General features: G+C 61.3%; 1 protein-coding gene across 1 annotated transcript in view; it reads right to left on the bottom strand.

Moving 5' to 3' along the window:
• The window catches only part of COL18A1 (collagen type XVIII alpha 1 chain), a 92,476-nt gene extending 78,215 nt beyond the window's left edge, over positions 1-14,261 (bottom strand). Inside the window, exon 1 of the mRNA XM_024758235.1 lies at positions 14,209-14,261. The gene's annotated coding sequence lies outside the window, so the exon portion shown is untranslated. The remainder of the gene's footprint in view (positions 1-14,208) is intronic.
• Positions 14,262-14,267: the final 6 nt, after the last annotated feature.

Raw genomic sequence — 14,267 nt, 5'->3', positions numbered from 1 at the left:
CCTAAGCCAGGCCCTCGCCCTGCGAAACTGCACCACCAAGACTTCAGGCAGGGCCAGCCACGCACTCTGGCCAAATCCAAGAGCCGTCATTCTCACGAAGCCCTCAGAAGTCCATCCATGCATCTGGGAAGCATTTACGAGCCCCAGCTGTGTGCCAGGCATGACGTTAGGTGCTGGGGGGGGATGGCAGGCAGACACTGACGCCCAGGGCACTGGGCAGGGGAAAAGTCAGCGGCCACAGTGGAGGTGCAGGTGTCGGGTCCAGGGGGTAGATGAGGTCCACCAGGCAGGGAAGGGGTAGAAGGAGAAGCAGGTGGAAATTCAAAGGAGGGTGTCCCCTGGGGGTGGCCGTCCCAGTGCCCCTTGGACCACGACCCACTATCTCCTCCCCAGGCCACAGAGAGGCTGGCATGGAGCGGGGAGTGGGGGGCCCGGACGGGCCTGTAGCCACTTCCCTCCTGGTGGACGCAGGGTTGGGGAGAGGGGGTTGGGCCGGACCAGTGGCCAGCTAAGGACCCCCTGCCCAGGCTCCGCAGGACGAGGGGCAGGTTGGCGGCTGGACAGCTCGGGAGGAAGCTGCGTGCGGGGAGTGGGGACGGAGGCGGCGAGCCTGCAAGGAGGTGACCTGGGGTGCAGGTGCCACTCGGTTAAACCTCAGGGTGAGCCTGTGAGTGTGTGCTGTCCGGGCGGAAGGAAAGGAGGTGTGGGCCGAGTCGAGTGTGGGGTGGGCTCGGGCCCCCCCCCACCATGGGCGTGAGGGTCACAGCCGCCCAGAAGTCCCACAGGCCGGTGACCCAGGGCCCTTGGAGCCGAGGACATTTGCGCGGAGCTCTCGCTCCTCCAGTACAAGCAGGTGCCCGGCGTCCAGTGCCCAGAAGATCTTGACAGCCCTCCCAGCCCCAGTACCTGGGGCTTCATGTCAGGAAGGCACCCCCCGCACGTGGCCGAACTTAAAATGACATGAGCCTCGGTCCGCTAGGAGCAAAGACGCCACCTGTCACCCCCGCCACGCGCCCACCCCTTCCAACCCTATGGGAGGCACCTGCAGGAGTCGCCAGGCGGAAGGGACTGTTACTAATCAAATGAAATCGTAATAAGCCGCATGCGGAGACTCTAGCTGCTCATCGTGAGCGGTTCTGGAACCCGCTAACTGCAAACTAGCCTCGCCATCAGGAGCGGAGGGACCTGGTGCCCATAGACGGGAGCTGCACTCAAATCTCCACCCACGGCCTTGCGGCCGGGAAGGAGGGTGTGCTCGGGACCCTGTACCCCTCCCCCCTCCCCCCCTCCGGGCTGTGTCAGGGGCCGTGTGACAGAGCGGGAGGAGGGAGCGTCCCCTGACCGAGGCCCCAGAAGGACAATGAGATGCAGGAAGGCCCTGCCCGCCGTGTGGAACTCTGCTCCGAGGTAAAGGAGTCAGGGCTCTTCCTCCCACAGCACAACCTTGCTGCTCTGTACACACTGGACCTCAACCTCCCATTCAGCGGGCTCACCTCCTTCTTCCTCCCGTCCGACAACTGCTGACCCCGCGATGGGACCATTCCTACTGCTCAGCCCACCCACTGTCACTCCTGGGGTCAGAGGCACAGGTGGTCCTTGAACGTGGGCCACGGGTCTCCTCGCAAGCGGCACAAAGCGCACAGGATTGTAAATTTCAGTAAGGATGAAACAGGACTGCAAACACTTCCGGGGGCAAAGTCCAGTCTCGCCCAGAGGCCCTCCGTCTGCCCGTCTGTCCTCAAGGAGCCTAGAGTGTGCTGAGCGGGACCCACGCAGGCACACACAGAGTAGGCGCCAGTGCAGACGCCGCTGGGCAACCCGTCGGGAGCCGCAGAGAGGGGCCCGCCTTCCAGCTTGGTGAGTGGAGGGCACGCTGAGAAGCACAGGCGGACCATCGGCAGCTCTGCCCCTCCTGGTAAAAGGCAGGGGTGTGCAGCAGGACCACGGAATTGGCCACGCACGGCTCCCCATGGAGGCCCCTGGGTCCGGGGCCGCAGCCCCTTCTCGCTGCGAGTCCCGCACCGCTAACTCTTGGTAGCCTTAGGGCAGCTGGGTCCAAATGCCTTCCCTGCCCACACCCACCGCTGGCCCCAGAAGGCTCCGGAGCGTGGAGGACTGGGACCCCGCTCTCTCGGGGCTACAGGAATGCCATCCTGCCAGCCGTAATCCTGTTGCTGGGATACGAGCGAGGAGGAGACGCAACCCAGCACGACCTTCTCCAGATAGAATTGGACCCAAATCGCAGCGTCATGAGCTGATAGCACGAATAAAGGAGGAAGCTGTTCGCGGTGCCTCGCGGGGACATTCCTGTGGTGAGAGGGCCATTGCACCTGCTCAGGCCGCGAGCGCCAGCCCAGGGCGGAGCCAGCTGCAGGCTGTGCACAAAGGGGCTTTCATCTGAGGGGCCTCACGTCCTCGATTAGCGATGAGAGAGCTCAGAGGTGGAGGGGATGTGAATTGTGAGAGGGAAACTCCTGTGCTTGGTGCAAAATGAAGTCAGGGCAACCTGCACCAGTGCACCCACCTGGGGCCCAAGCAGGTGTGAGCAGCCACCCCCAACGCCGGAAGCCGGAGCCCCACCTCCCATCATGAGCGTCCCCCCACCTCACAGGCAGCCCCCCGCCCGGGAACGGCACAGGCCACAAAGCGGCACCTCGACCTGGCCTCGGGTGTGACGCCGGCCCGGGTGGAGGTGGTGTGGCTTCACCTGGGCCGATGCAACCACAACTTACAGGGGGACAGCTTTAGCTGAGAGCAGGTTACACCGCGGCCTGTGCGGTGTCTTCCCGCCCATGTCCTGGGTGAGCCGGGGCTCACGAAACGGCAGGGCCAGCATGTTGACCACTAAGAAGGAGCAGAGGGATGGCGGGGCGCAGGACGCACAGCCCAGACCCCTTGGGGGCGGCCGGGCCGGGACCCAGAGCCGTGAACCACGGGGGAGAACAAGGATACCCAAGAATGAGGCCGCAGGGACCCCAAGCCCCGGCACACGGAAGGGCGTGGGGGGGGCATCCGGCGGGCTGGTTAACAGGCACAGGGAAAGAGAACGCAGTGCCCCGAAGCTCGGGCAGTCACAGCGAGTGGCCGTCACCGCTGATGGGACGAAGTCCGCTCGGGACACCGCGGCACAAGGAAGGGGTCTCCGCGGATCCCACCCCCATCTCCGTGACCCGGGTCTCCAGAAGCTCAGGCCCAGGGCCGCCCTTTAAGAAGTGGTTCCCCAAACATGCATGTCCTGAGCCAGGAAAACAGGAGAGACTCCTTATCACTCAAAAAGGCCCTTTAGTAAAAGCACATTAAGGTACGAGGGTTGTTTCTGTAGAAGAGAAAGGCAAAGGTCAAAGCAGATGCTTCCAAACACCTGAAACTCAGAGTGAGATGGCGCCCCTGGAAGGGGCGATCCTGGATCGTTCCCAAGGGATGCTCGCGTGTAACTGGGGAAACGAGGATGGGGGGGCGGGGCTGATTTCCAATCCAGTGGGCAGGTGAGGGCTGCAGCTTTAGAATTCAACTCCCCATTGTCTACTAGCTAGTTAGGATTCAAAACCCAGTACAACCTGCACTGAGACCTGGTGAGCAGGGTCTTCAGCTGGGACTGAACAGACCAAGGTGACCAACCACGACGGACGACGCTGCCACCAAAGGCCCTGGATTTCTGAATCCAAACAGAGACATGTGCCCTGCCCCTCCTCTGTCCCATGACCCTGGGGAGGAGCTGCACAGCATCCCCGCAGAGTCCCCTGAGGAAGTGACCTTCGGGCTGGGCCAGCCCTGGCCACTCCTGAGATGGCCTACAGAGGACTGAGGCGGGGGGCCATCCACTTCTGGGAGTCGGGGGATGGGAACAGAGCAAACTGCACCCAAGGGTCCTGGGCACAGCCCCCAACCCCTCCTGGCTGCCTACCACCCTGGGCTCCGTCTCTGGCCATCCAGAAGGTACAAAGCCAGGCCTGCGGGAGCCAGGCTGAGCTCTCAGCCACACGCCCTGCCCGGACGTCCCTGCTCTCTCTGAGTGTGTGAGATCTGAGAAGGGTCCCTGTGCCGGAGGAGAGGTGACAACACCCAGTATGTGAAGGCAAATGAAGATGTAGTTTGCACGTCTGGAGCCACCTCACAGATGGGCCAGTCTGGCCGTTTTTGTAAGTGAAGCAAGTCTGGCCACCAGTTCCCACCGGCCATCGAATCTCTTGGCACAGATAACTGAAGGTCCATCTCAGATAACTGAAGGTCTGCCCAGCACCGGATAACTGAAGGTCCACCAGGCATCCGGATAACTGAAGGTCCACCCGGCACTCAGATAACTGAAGGTCCAGCCAGTACCCAAGATGGCTGGAGGCTGACAAGCACTGGTCCTTTCCACAAGTACTGAGTACTGTCCACCTGCTCGGCAACTGGTCAGCTTTCCTTTATAAACCCTTTCTGCGCCATGCCAGGACACTGGGCACAACTGACGCTCTCTGGGAATGTGCTTCTGTGTCATTTGCCTCATTCTCCAAAAACAGAACAGAGCGGGCTGCTGTCCAACCTTGTGGACGATAACGCCCGCCCCTGCCCTGCGAGGGCCCTGCCGGAGACAGTCCCAGGACAGACCCCACACACACACAGTCCCCTTGCCCACAGGCCCATCCAGGCACTCTCGAGCGTCCCGATGTCTGCCCCAGCCCCGCTCACCTGCCCTCTGTCCGCCCGCCTCCCTCCCCCGTTCAAGGCGCCACCCGGGGACACGCGGAGGTCATTCTGGGGCCTGAGAATGGGGTCCCGCTGAGCTCTAAGAGGTTCCTAGGACGGGGGCCCCTCTAACCTCTCCACAGAGAGTCCCCAGCCCAGGGTGCTGGGTGCGCAGGACGGGGAGTCGACCCTCGGGACTTGGGGGTCAGGAAGGGCACTCAGGGGCCCCGTACAGGGCGTGGGTGTCCCAAGGCCTTCGAACGTATCAGAGGTTTCACACTGTGGAGAAGCAACACTTTTCCAACGAGAGGATTTGCGTCTCCACGACTCTACCCCTGCCACTGACCTAGCCACACGCTGGCCAGTGTCCTGCAGCTGCTGGAGCAAATGACCCCAAAGTCAGGGGCTGGAAACCACACGAGCTGCGCTCCACAGTTCTGGAGGCCAGAGGCCTAACTCCCAGGTGTCGGCACGGCTGTGCTCCTTTCCGGGAGCCCCAGGGAGGACCCAGTCCCCCGGTTCCAGCATCTAGAAGCCGCCTGTGTTCCTAGGCTCGTAGCCCCGTCCTGTATTCCAATCTCTCCCTCAACCTTTGCTTCTATCGCCACGGCTCCTTGTTCTGACCTGACCCTCTGGCCTCCCTCATCCCTTCTTAGGACATACGATTACACGTAGGCCCACCCGGATAATCCAGGGTAATCTCCACAGCTCACGAGCCTCATCCCACCCAAAGTCCTCTTTACCGCGTAAAGCAGCGTTCACTGGCCCTGTGGCTCAGGACGGCGAGGCCTTTGGGGGCTGACATTCAGCAGACCATATGCCACGGGAAGAAAAAGTTTAAACGCTGGGAGGTGGGGTTGTCTAGGGTCTTAAATGTGGGTAAGTCAGGCGCTTGGGAGGCTAGCTCGCCGCCCAGGAGTGGGCGGTGGGGTGGGGATGTTTTCCCATCTGGGAAGCAGACCAGCTTGCGGCTGGCTCTCCGGGGGGCCCTGAGGCTTCTGCACCCAGAGGGGCCGTCCACACAGGCCGGGAGTGGAGTCAGCAGGGAGGGCAGCCCAGGTCCATTTAAGATGTCCCATTTCCCCCACATTGACAGTAAAGACTGCGTTGGAACGGGCGCTTTTTCTTTCCGGTTTCTGAGCCTCCACGGCATGCTTAACTATTGCCACAATATAAAATCATGAAAGAAGGAACAGCAGAGCATCGCAGACTCTGAGTCAGCGCCAGCCGGGCCCGAGTCCCCTGGGGATGGAGGCTCACGTTAGCCAGAAAACAGGAAGGTCCTGGCTGCCCCAAGGACACCGGTGACCTGGAACAAGATGGGTCCCCCGGTGCCACGGGGGGACAAGGCCAAGATGGGAGGACCCAAGACAAGCAGAGGTCGCTGCCAACACTACCCGCCGGTGTGGGAGCACGGTAAGCCCGCAACCCTGGGTCAGCCTTGGGGAAGTGAGAAGGAGTGGGCCAGAAAGTGACAGCCAGAAGCTTGAAGTGGGGCCGGAGGGCCGGGCCCTGCAGGGGCATCTGGGCTCAGAAAGGGCCGTCCTCTCCTCCAGGGGCCAAGAGGACAGGAGCAGAGGTGGCTCAGGGCCAGGTGTGGACACGCCCAGGGCGGCAGAAGGAAAGCTGTCTAGTTGAAATGATCATTTATGGTAGAAAAAGCCTCTCCCGGCTCCACCCATGGGCTGGCTGCACCCTCTCCTGGAGGGCCTGCCTTTTAAAGCCCTCGGGCCGTGTGTGGAGGGGAAGGAGGGTCTGAGCTGGGCCTGTGGGCGGTGCCTGGCGGCCTGGGGTAGAGCCGCTGGAGAGGGAGCAGGTCTACCCCAGGTGGGGAGACCCCGAAGGTGAGCGTGCAGGAGATCAAGGGTGGCTTCCCTTCGTTCTGGTTGGAAGGCTGGGGTTACAGAGGACAGAAAGGACGCCGCCCTGTCTGTTGTCCTCTGAGCAAGCGCTGCCCAGACGACAGACACCCCAGCAGGCTGAGCTCAGATTCCCAGCACAGACGGGGCCTCAATGCGGGAACCCCAGGAACCGGCCTGGCTGCACAGAACGAGAGGCTCCGTGGAATCTCAGTGGGAGAGTTTTTCGAAATACAGCAGCCTCGTGACAAGATCCAACAGGCAGAGGCAGGTAGGTCTGCGATCCCTGGATCACCCCCACGGGACACGTGGGCGGGCGAGACCACGCGGGCACCCAGGCCCAGAACACTCGCAGGACTTTGGAGCGGCGGGCGTGGGTGGGCTGCTTTGTCTAAAACACACGATGTTCTTAGCAGGCGCAGCCCATGGCCAAGTAAGAAGCACAAAAACTGTGTTCCGGTCACGAGGACCCACTTCCTGCTCTTGGTGCTCACCAGGCCCTCCTTCCGGGCCCCGCCCTGACGGGTGGCTGAGGCCATCCCCGACGGTGTCCCCAGAGCCCAAGGAGGAGTTGTCAGGACACATCCCAGGAAGCTCCCTGCAGGAATGCCCTATTCAGTCCCACAGAGCCCCACTGCCCTCCCCACTTTACAGACCAGAGGCACAGAGACGGTGAGGGATCTGCCAAAGGTCACACAGCGCTCAGAAGCAAAGCTGGAGTTAAAACCTGGAGCCTGGGCTCTCAACCCACGTGGCAGATGGTGTCCCATCCACAAACACAAAGTGGCCAGCCAGGCTGCCGGCCAGCGGCAATAGACCACGATTCAGTGACTCCATACTTGTTTTCTGCAAGCACTAGCTCTAACTCCACACCCACCAAAGCCGAGTAAAGAAACTAAGAGGCACATGCAGCACGTGACCCCCCGGCACTCTGCCTGCTGGCGCACGCAGTTTTCCTCTCTGAATTCTCACGACCCCCGCATCACCCCTGCAACGCAGATGAGCTCAGGCCGCTGTCCCTGAGCCGTGATCGTCACGCGTGGCCATAAAAATAAGGGGAAAAAAAACACCCTGCTTTCAGAAATTTCACGTTCCCAATTAAAGCCTGCCCACAAACTAGAAAATATGCCCAATATGCCCCCCGGGAGGTGACACCACAGGCAGGCATGACAAGGAGGACGACGGCGCACAGACAGAGGATGGATGTCAGAGCAAAAGGAGAGACGCGAAGGCCAAATAACACTCCAGAACCTGCACCCTCGCCGGACAGAAACTCACACAATAGAGCACAGAAGTGGTATTTCTCCACCTATCAGATTAGCAGGATTTTCAAAGTGACAGTGCCCAGCCCTGGCGGTTTGGACTGAAAAGCTGCACGGAACTAATATCCATCCGGAGGGATGTTCACCCACCTCCTGAAGGTCCCAAACACAGCCCCCTCAGCGCTCAGCCCCAGCACTGCCATGGGGCCTCCCCAGGTAAGCAGCCCAGATCCCAGAGTGGATGCTCTCGGCCTGCTGGGGAGATAACGGTCTGCCCTGCCCTCGGTCACCCAGACACACTGCTGTTCACCTTCCTGTTTGGGGCAGGCAGGGTGCGAACACAGGTGCTCAAAAATGACTCAGGAAAGAGGAAGTTAATGGACCAAGGGGCCAGGTGGCTGGATTCACCACCCACCACCTCCCAGCCCCGGACCAGCCGGGGCGAAAGGAAGGCCTTCCCAAGTTCTCCTCTAACGCGAACCCCGACCCCCGGCCCCAGATGCGTGAGCCCCAGCTTGGAAGAGACCCTGGCTCCATGGGCCAAGTGGCTGGTCCAGGGGAGCTCAGGGGCAGGCAGGACCACCTCAGGGGCTCAGGCCCACCCTGCATCAGGCGCTCGGTCGGCCTGTGGAACATCACCCCCTCTTCCCATGGCCCTGCCCTCCCGACTGCAAGGGGAGGGGAGAATCTTCCCGCGTCACACTGTCCAAGCAGCAGCTTCCACATAGATCATGGGTTCCCTTCCACGATGACGTCCCCCGGTTGCCTAAATGGAAACGGGGAAGAAAGGTGTCCCTTCGCCCTACAGGCCGTGGGGGCTCTGCACTCGGGCCCCAGCAGAGATGCATTCGGCCTCCAGCTCCCGGCAGCTGGGTCGGTGCTCTTCCCCGGGCCCTCCCCGTTCCCAGGACGAGAGAAGCTTACTCTTTTGCACGGTGAACACCAAGATGCGGTTCAACCGCTGCTGGGACGTGCCCTCCAGGCACTGCTTTCACACCGGCTCAAGTCTCCCCAAAGCAGAAGGGCGCCTCTCGCGCTCAGAACAGCCCGTGCCAGCAGGTCCTGGGCAAACAGGAGACCCAGCTGCCGGAGCCTGGTACCGTCTCCAAGATTTCTGAGCTTGGATGCAAAACAAGGAGGCCTGACCATGCCTAATTCTGAATCTACTCAAGGAACAGTGTAAAAAGTAGAAACGAGCACTTCGGACCAAAATTACATGAATGACTGGATGAAGAAAAACGTAAATCAGTAACACGCGGTATCGGCAGATGTTCCATCTGGGCTCCACGGAAACCACCACCACCAATCCGTCAAAAGCACGTATGTGGTCTCTGCAGTTTCCATTCAGGCCCTGCCACTGTAACCCACCACCAAGCTCTGGTCACACAGGCTCCATCCCCTCGCCCTGCAGCCTCGTCCCTGAGCCTCTGGCTCTGGTCTCATGTCCTTTGTGGGGAAACACCCTGTCAAGGTCAACCGTGACCCGTGGCCAGTGCCTGGGCCAGCTGGACCCACCACAGAGCCTCTTGGTCTTCCAGAAACCAAGGGTGGCCAAGAGCCCCACCCATCACCCCAGCTCAGCGCTGAGTGCCCCTGCCCTGTGCCACCGGCCTCGTCACGGTGCGTCAGCCCGGGAATGTCCCCGTCTGCCAGCATGGAATTCCAGAAAGGTGTACCAGCCTGTGAACAAGTCCTCCTTCCTGGGCACTCGCTGAAGACAGCCAGGAGGCCGTGCCGGGACTTGTCTCCTCTGCCAGAGAAGCTGGGGCGGGGGTAGGACACGCCCCTGCAGGGTGGCAGGCGGAGCACAGACACTGCCCTGCGGCCCCCAAATTTCGTCTGACTCAGCGCATCCGTGATCTAAAGCTCCTTCTGACAGCCGTTCTGCACGGCCCAGACCCGCCAATCGAAAACATGACCCCAGGGGCCAGCCCAAGTCACCCAGCCACACCCTGCCGGCACCGGGCAGTTCTGGGGAGCGGGACAGAGAAAGCTCCCTGTCTCCACCAAGCACCCCCGAGGGATGCAGCGGACGGCGCGAGGTCCCGGACACGTGTGGAGATTCACACCAGGCACGTCACACACGGGCGCTGTGAGGGGCTTCACAATGCAATCACCTGCCGCCCGGGTTAGAGCAGGAAACCAAGGCAGCGCCCACCCCCCCAGTGCTCCTCCCAGGACTGGCAGGGGGGCAGGGAAGGGCTCAGAGGCCCAGTCCTTCTTGGGAAGGAGCCAGGTCTGGCAGAGAGCTCATCCCAGACCCTAAGCCGTCAGGGATGGGAGGCGTGGGGTCCAGAGAAGCCACGTGACCTGGCAAGGGAGCAGAGCTGTGGGGACCCAGGGCGCACTGCAGGCACCTCCCACAACGTTCTCACTGTCCTGGGCCCCTGCCGTCAAAATGTATCAAATGCAATCATCTTATGAGCGTGCCAAACATCTATTTTCACTTTCCCAATAATTTATCCCTCCCTCCGTCCAGCATGCGGTCTCGGGTAGTTTCACATGTCACATCCTGCAGTGTCCACCTTCTACCCAGACGTCAGTTAGCTGGTGCTTGGCCAGCTGTGTTCTGGGGAGAGGGGCCGCCGTTTCGGGGTTCTCTGTCAGATGACAGCTAACCCAGAGCCTCCAAGCCTCCGAGCGGAGAGCTGAGATCAGAGGGTGCCATCTGTGGTCCGACCTCGCCGGCACAGGGGCGGGCCGCGCCTCGACCAGGACTGCACACGGGCATGTGCCATGGGGCACAGGCCAGCCACCGCAGACAGAGCCGGGCCTGGGGGCTGCTTATCAGCCGCACTGCAGCAAGACCGCTTGCCCCTCACCCACCCCTCCACTGAGCGGCCCCTCCCCGCAGTGCTCAGGCCATGAGAGAAGGAAGTCCGCTGGCCATCGAGTCAGAAGACGGGTCTTGTCCCATTCCGTCACCCACGGAGCGCCAGGACGTTTTCAACAACCCAGCTGAAGACAGACCAGGCACTCTGGTGGGGAGAGATCGAGCGTGTGCACGGGTGTGCACGTGTGTGCACGTGTGTGTATGCGTGTGTGTGCGCGTGTGTGTGCGTGTGTGTGCATTCACTGAGCTGTATTTTCAGGGTGAAGCAGGGCGGGTGGGGCAGGCTGTCTAGGCCCCTCGAGCTCTGGACAGCTCAGGAGTCAGTTTCTCTCCTTCTAGGTTTCTTTGCAAGGACCTTCCCCCTCCTCCTTCTTTTAAAGGAAAACAAGAGTGCCTTGAAAAACAAGTTTTGCTGAAATTCAAGACTACCTTAGAGGTCTTATTCCTGAACCCTGAAGACTCCCCATCTGTGCTGCCCCTCCAAACGAGCCTGCCTTGGACAAAAGTTCCTTCCCTCTGCTTAGATCCCTTGCCCAGGTGCCTCTGAACCCCAGGATGACAGACACCCCCGGACACGGGGACCTGTCAAGCCTAAACCCTGCAGGCCCACCCAGGGAGCTGGGGGGAGGGAGGACCACGGCCATCAGCGGAGACCTGGACCCACTGATGGACCCTAATGGTGAGAAAGGGCTCTGGGGGTTGGGGTGTGCGGGGAGCTGACAGAGCCTGAGCCCGAGGTCCCATGTGGGAGGGGCCAGAGACAAGGCGACTCAAAGCCTAGGACTCTGGCGTGGCCACAGGCATCCTGCAAATGTCCACAGGGCGAGGTCCTCCTTCCTCGGCCCTGAAGGAATGACCCACGGGCAGATGCCACCTTGGCACGTGTGACTCCGGTACTTCCTCCGGGAGAGGGGACCGCGGGTAGCACTGAGCCCGCCCAGCCAGGGTCCCACCAGGTCTCTGGCTATGGGGGAAAACACACGATGCCATTCAAGAGCATCAGAATGACAGCGACCAAAAGCTTAAACAAAACAGCAAAAGTCGTTATTTATTTATTTTTTTGGTCAAGTACAGCACAGAGACGGACTTGGGAAAATGCATCATTTGGGGTCAGAAAAAAATGTTCAAATCAGCAAACGGGGCTTAAGTTTTTGACTCCCAAGGGTAATTCTGAAGCGTTTCTAGAACAAATTGAGCCCCTGCTAAGTCAGGCGTTCACATACCTTTCCTCTTCTCCAACATCTAGAGGGGCAATTATGATCCCATTCCAAGGGGACTTGGTCCCAGCAGGGAAAGGAGCCTGTGTTCTCCCAGCACGGGGGAGGGGTGGGCGCCACACCAGCCCCGCTGAGGCTGCTTCCTGCTTTTATGCTCCAGGGAACAAGAGCACGTTCTGTTAGGAACCTCGCAAGGGGCTCCCTTCCTCTGGATGACCTGAGACCACTGCAGACCCACTGCAGCCACACGGCGGGACACAAGATAAAGCATACCATTTCTCGGGCTTCCCTGGTGGCGCAGTGGTTAAGAATCCGCCTGCCAATGCAGGGGACACGGGTTCGAGCCCTGGTCCGGGAAGATCCCACATGCCGCGGAGCAACTAAGCCCGTGCGCCACAACTACTGAGCCTGCGCTCTAGAGTCCGCGAGCCACAGCTACTGAGCCCGCGTGCCACAACTACTGAAGCCCGCGCGCCTAGAGCCCCTGCTCAGCAACAAGAGAAGCCACTGCAATGAGAAGCCCGTGCACCGCAAGTAAGAGTAGCCCCCGCTCGCCACAACTAGAGAAAGGCCGCACGCAGCAACAAAGACCCAACGCAGCCAAAAATAAATACGTAAAATAAATAAATTGAAAAAAAAACCCACACCATTTGTTGAACCGTCACTCTGCCACCCACCGCCCCCAGAGTCTGCATTGACTTGAACACCTAGAGATCTCATCTCACCCAAGCTCCCGAACACAACATGTTATTTTTTCTTCTCTGAGGCTCAAAGTCAACACCCTTGACTTCCTCTCCCTGATTACAAAGTTTCCTAAGCTGGGCTGTGGATGCTTCAGTGTCTTTCCCTTTCCCGACTAGACATAATCATAAAAGAGCCTTCAGGCTTACACATTCCTGCACATGTCTGAGGGGATGGCCCCATGAAGCCACGATGTGGTCTCGGGCAGTCATAAGAACCCCAGGAACCCCGGGGACCACAGAACCCTATAAGGACACACACTCCCTAAATGCCCCCCACCCCCGCCCCCAGAGTTAACCCAAATACCTGAGGAGTTACCTGCTACACTACAAACACGTGCTTTCCGCACATCTATTTACAAAGTGGTTACTTTTTTAAAAGGTCTGTGCTGCCCTTTAACCTGATGACCAAGCCAACTGGAAACAATGAAACAAATTACTACGGCTCTCTCCCCAGGACGCTTCCCTCCGGCGACACCCCGCCCCCGCCCCCTCCCCCAGCCGTGGCAGCAGGTGACCGCTGTGCTGACCGCAGTGAGCACGGTGGCCGCGGGGAGCCGGCTGCCCGGGACGGATGTCAGGGCAGGTTGCCTATTTCCACCTGTGATAAAGCACCTACGCTTTGGGGGCGGGGGCGGAGGCTCCCCTCGGGCCTGGCACCTCCACCGGCTCCTCCCCGGCCTTTGCTGGGCCGGTTGGGAAGAGGACCTGGGCCGCCACGTGGTTGGGAATGGGGTCCCAGGAGCTGGGGGCAGAGGAAGTTTCAGCGCGATCAGAACGGCCTTCCCGACCACAGTTTGCGGTCCACGCGGGAGCAGCGGCGGCCGGGCGCCGCCAAACAACGGACCCCTGCGCATTGTTCTCCCGGCGGCTGCTCGGCGCTCGGCCGCATCAAAGGGACCGCGCGCAACCCGACACCGCGGCGGACGCGGGGGCAGAGGCCTGGCGGCCGGGGCGGCTCACAAAGGCTGGCCCTGGGGAAACCTGGGCAGTTTTGCCTCAACAGGTTAGAAACAACACGGCTGCGCCCCGCACCGCACTGTCCTCCCCGAGACCTGCTGGACTCCGCGCGCGGTTACGCTGGGGCCCAGAGGCGCTGGGAGGCACCAGGCCGGTGACGGCGACACAGGCCCGCGGTCAGGCTTCGGATGCCCGGGCGTCTCCGAGCCACCGCGCGTGTAACGGCCGTCACCACGACCTCGGCTCCGGGACCTCACTGGCCCTCGGCCCGCAGCGCTGTCCGTCGAGCGCACCAACTTCCCCGCAGAGTCGCCGAAGTTTGGTCACGACACGAGGGTCTCAGGACGCAGCTGGCCCGCACCATCCCCAGCCCGGCCCGCTCCCCGAGTCCCCGGAGCGCCCAGGTGGCGCGAAACCCCGCAGTCGAGGAATGAATGGCCGTCGCGGGACGCTCGGGCACACGGCCCCGGCCCGACTCCGTCCACCCACCGACCGCCGCCCGCGGGCCACCTGCGCGCGTGGGTAGAGCCGGGGCCGCCTCCCGGGACCGAAGCCGAGACGGGCTGGGGTGAGGACGTCGCCGCCTGGGACCTGCCAGAGACCCTCACAAAGTGCGGCCGGAGGCGGGCGGGCCAGGTGCGAGCACTCTCCCGTCCCCGCTGGTCTTACCTGGCTCTGCGGACGCCGCGCTGACCCCAAGCAGCAAGACCAGGGGGGCGAGCAAGTCC

This window comes from Neophocaena asiaeorientalis, unplaced genomic scaffold, assembly GCF_003031525.2.
Source record: "Neophocaena asiaeorientalis asiaeorientalis breed wild unplaced genomic scaffold, Neophocaena_asiaeorientalis_V1.1 scaffold45, whole genome shotgun sequence".
NCBI lineage: Eukaryota > Metazoa > Chordata > Mammalia > Artiodactyla > Phocoenidae > Neophocaena > Neophocaena asiaeorientalis.
This window is presented reverse-complemented; position numbering and strand designations above follow the sequence as displayed.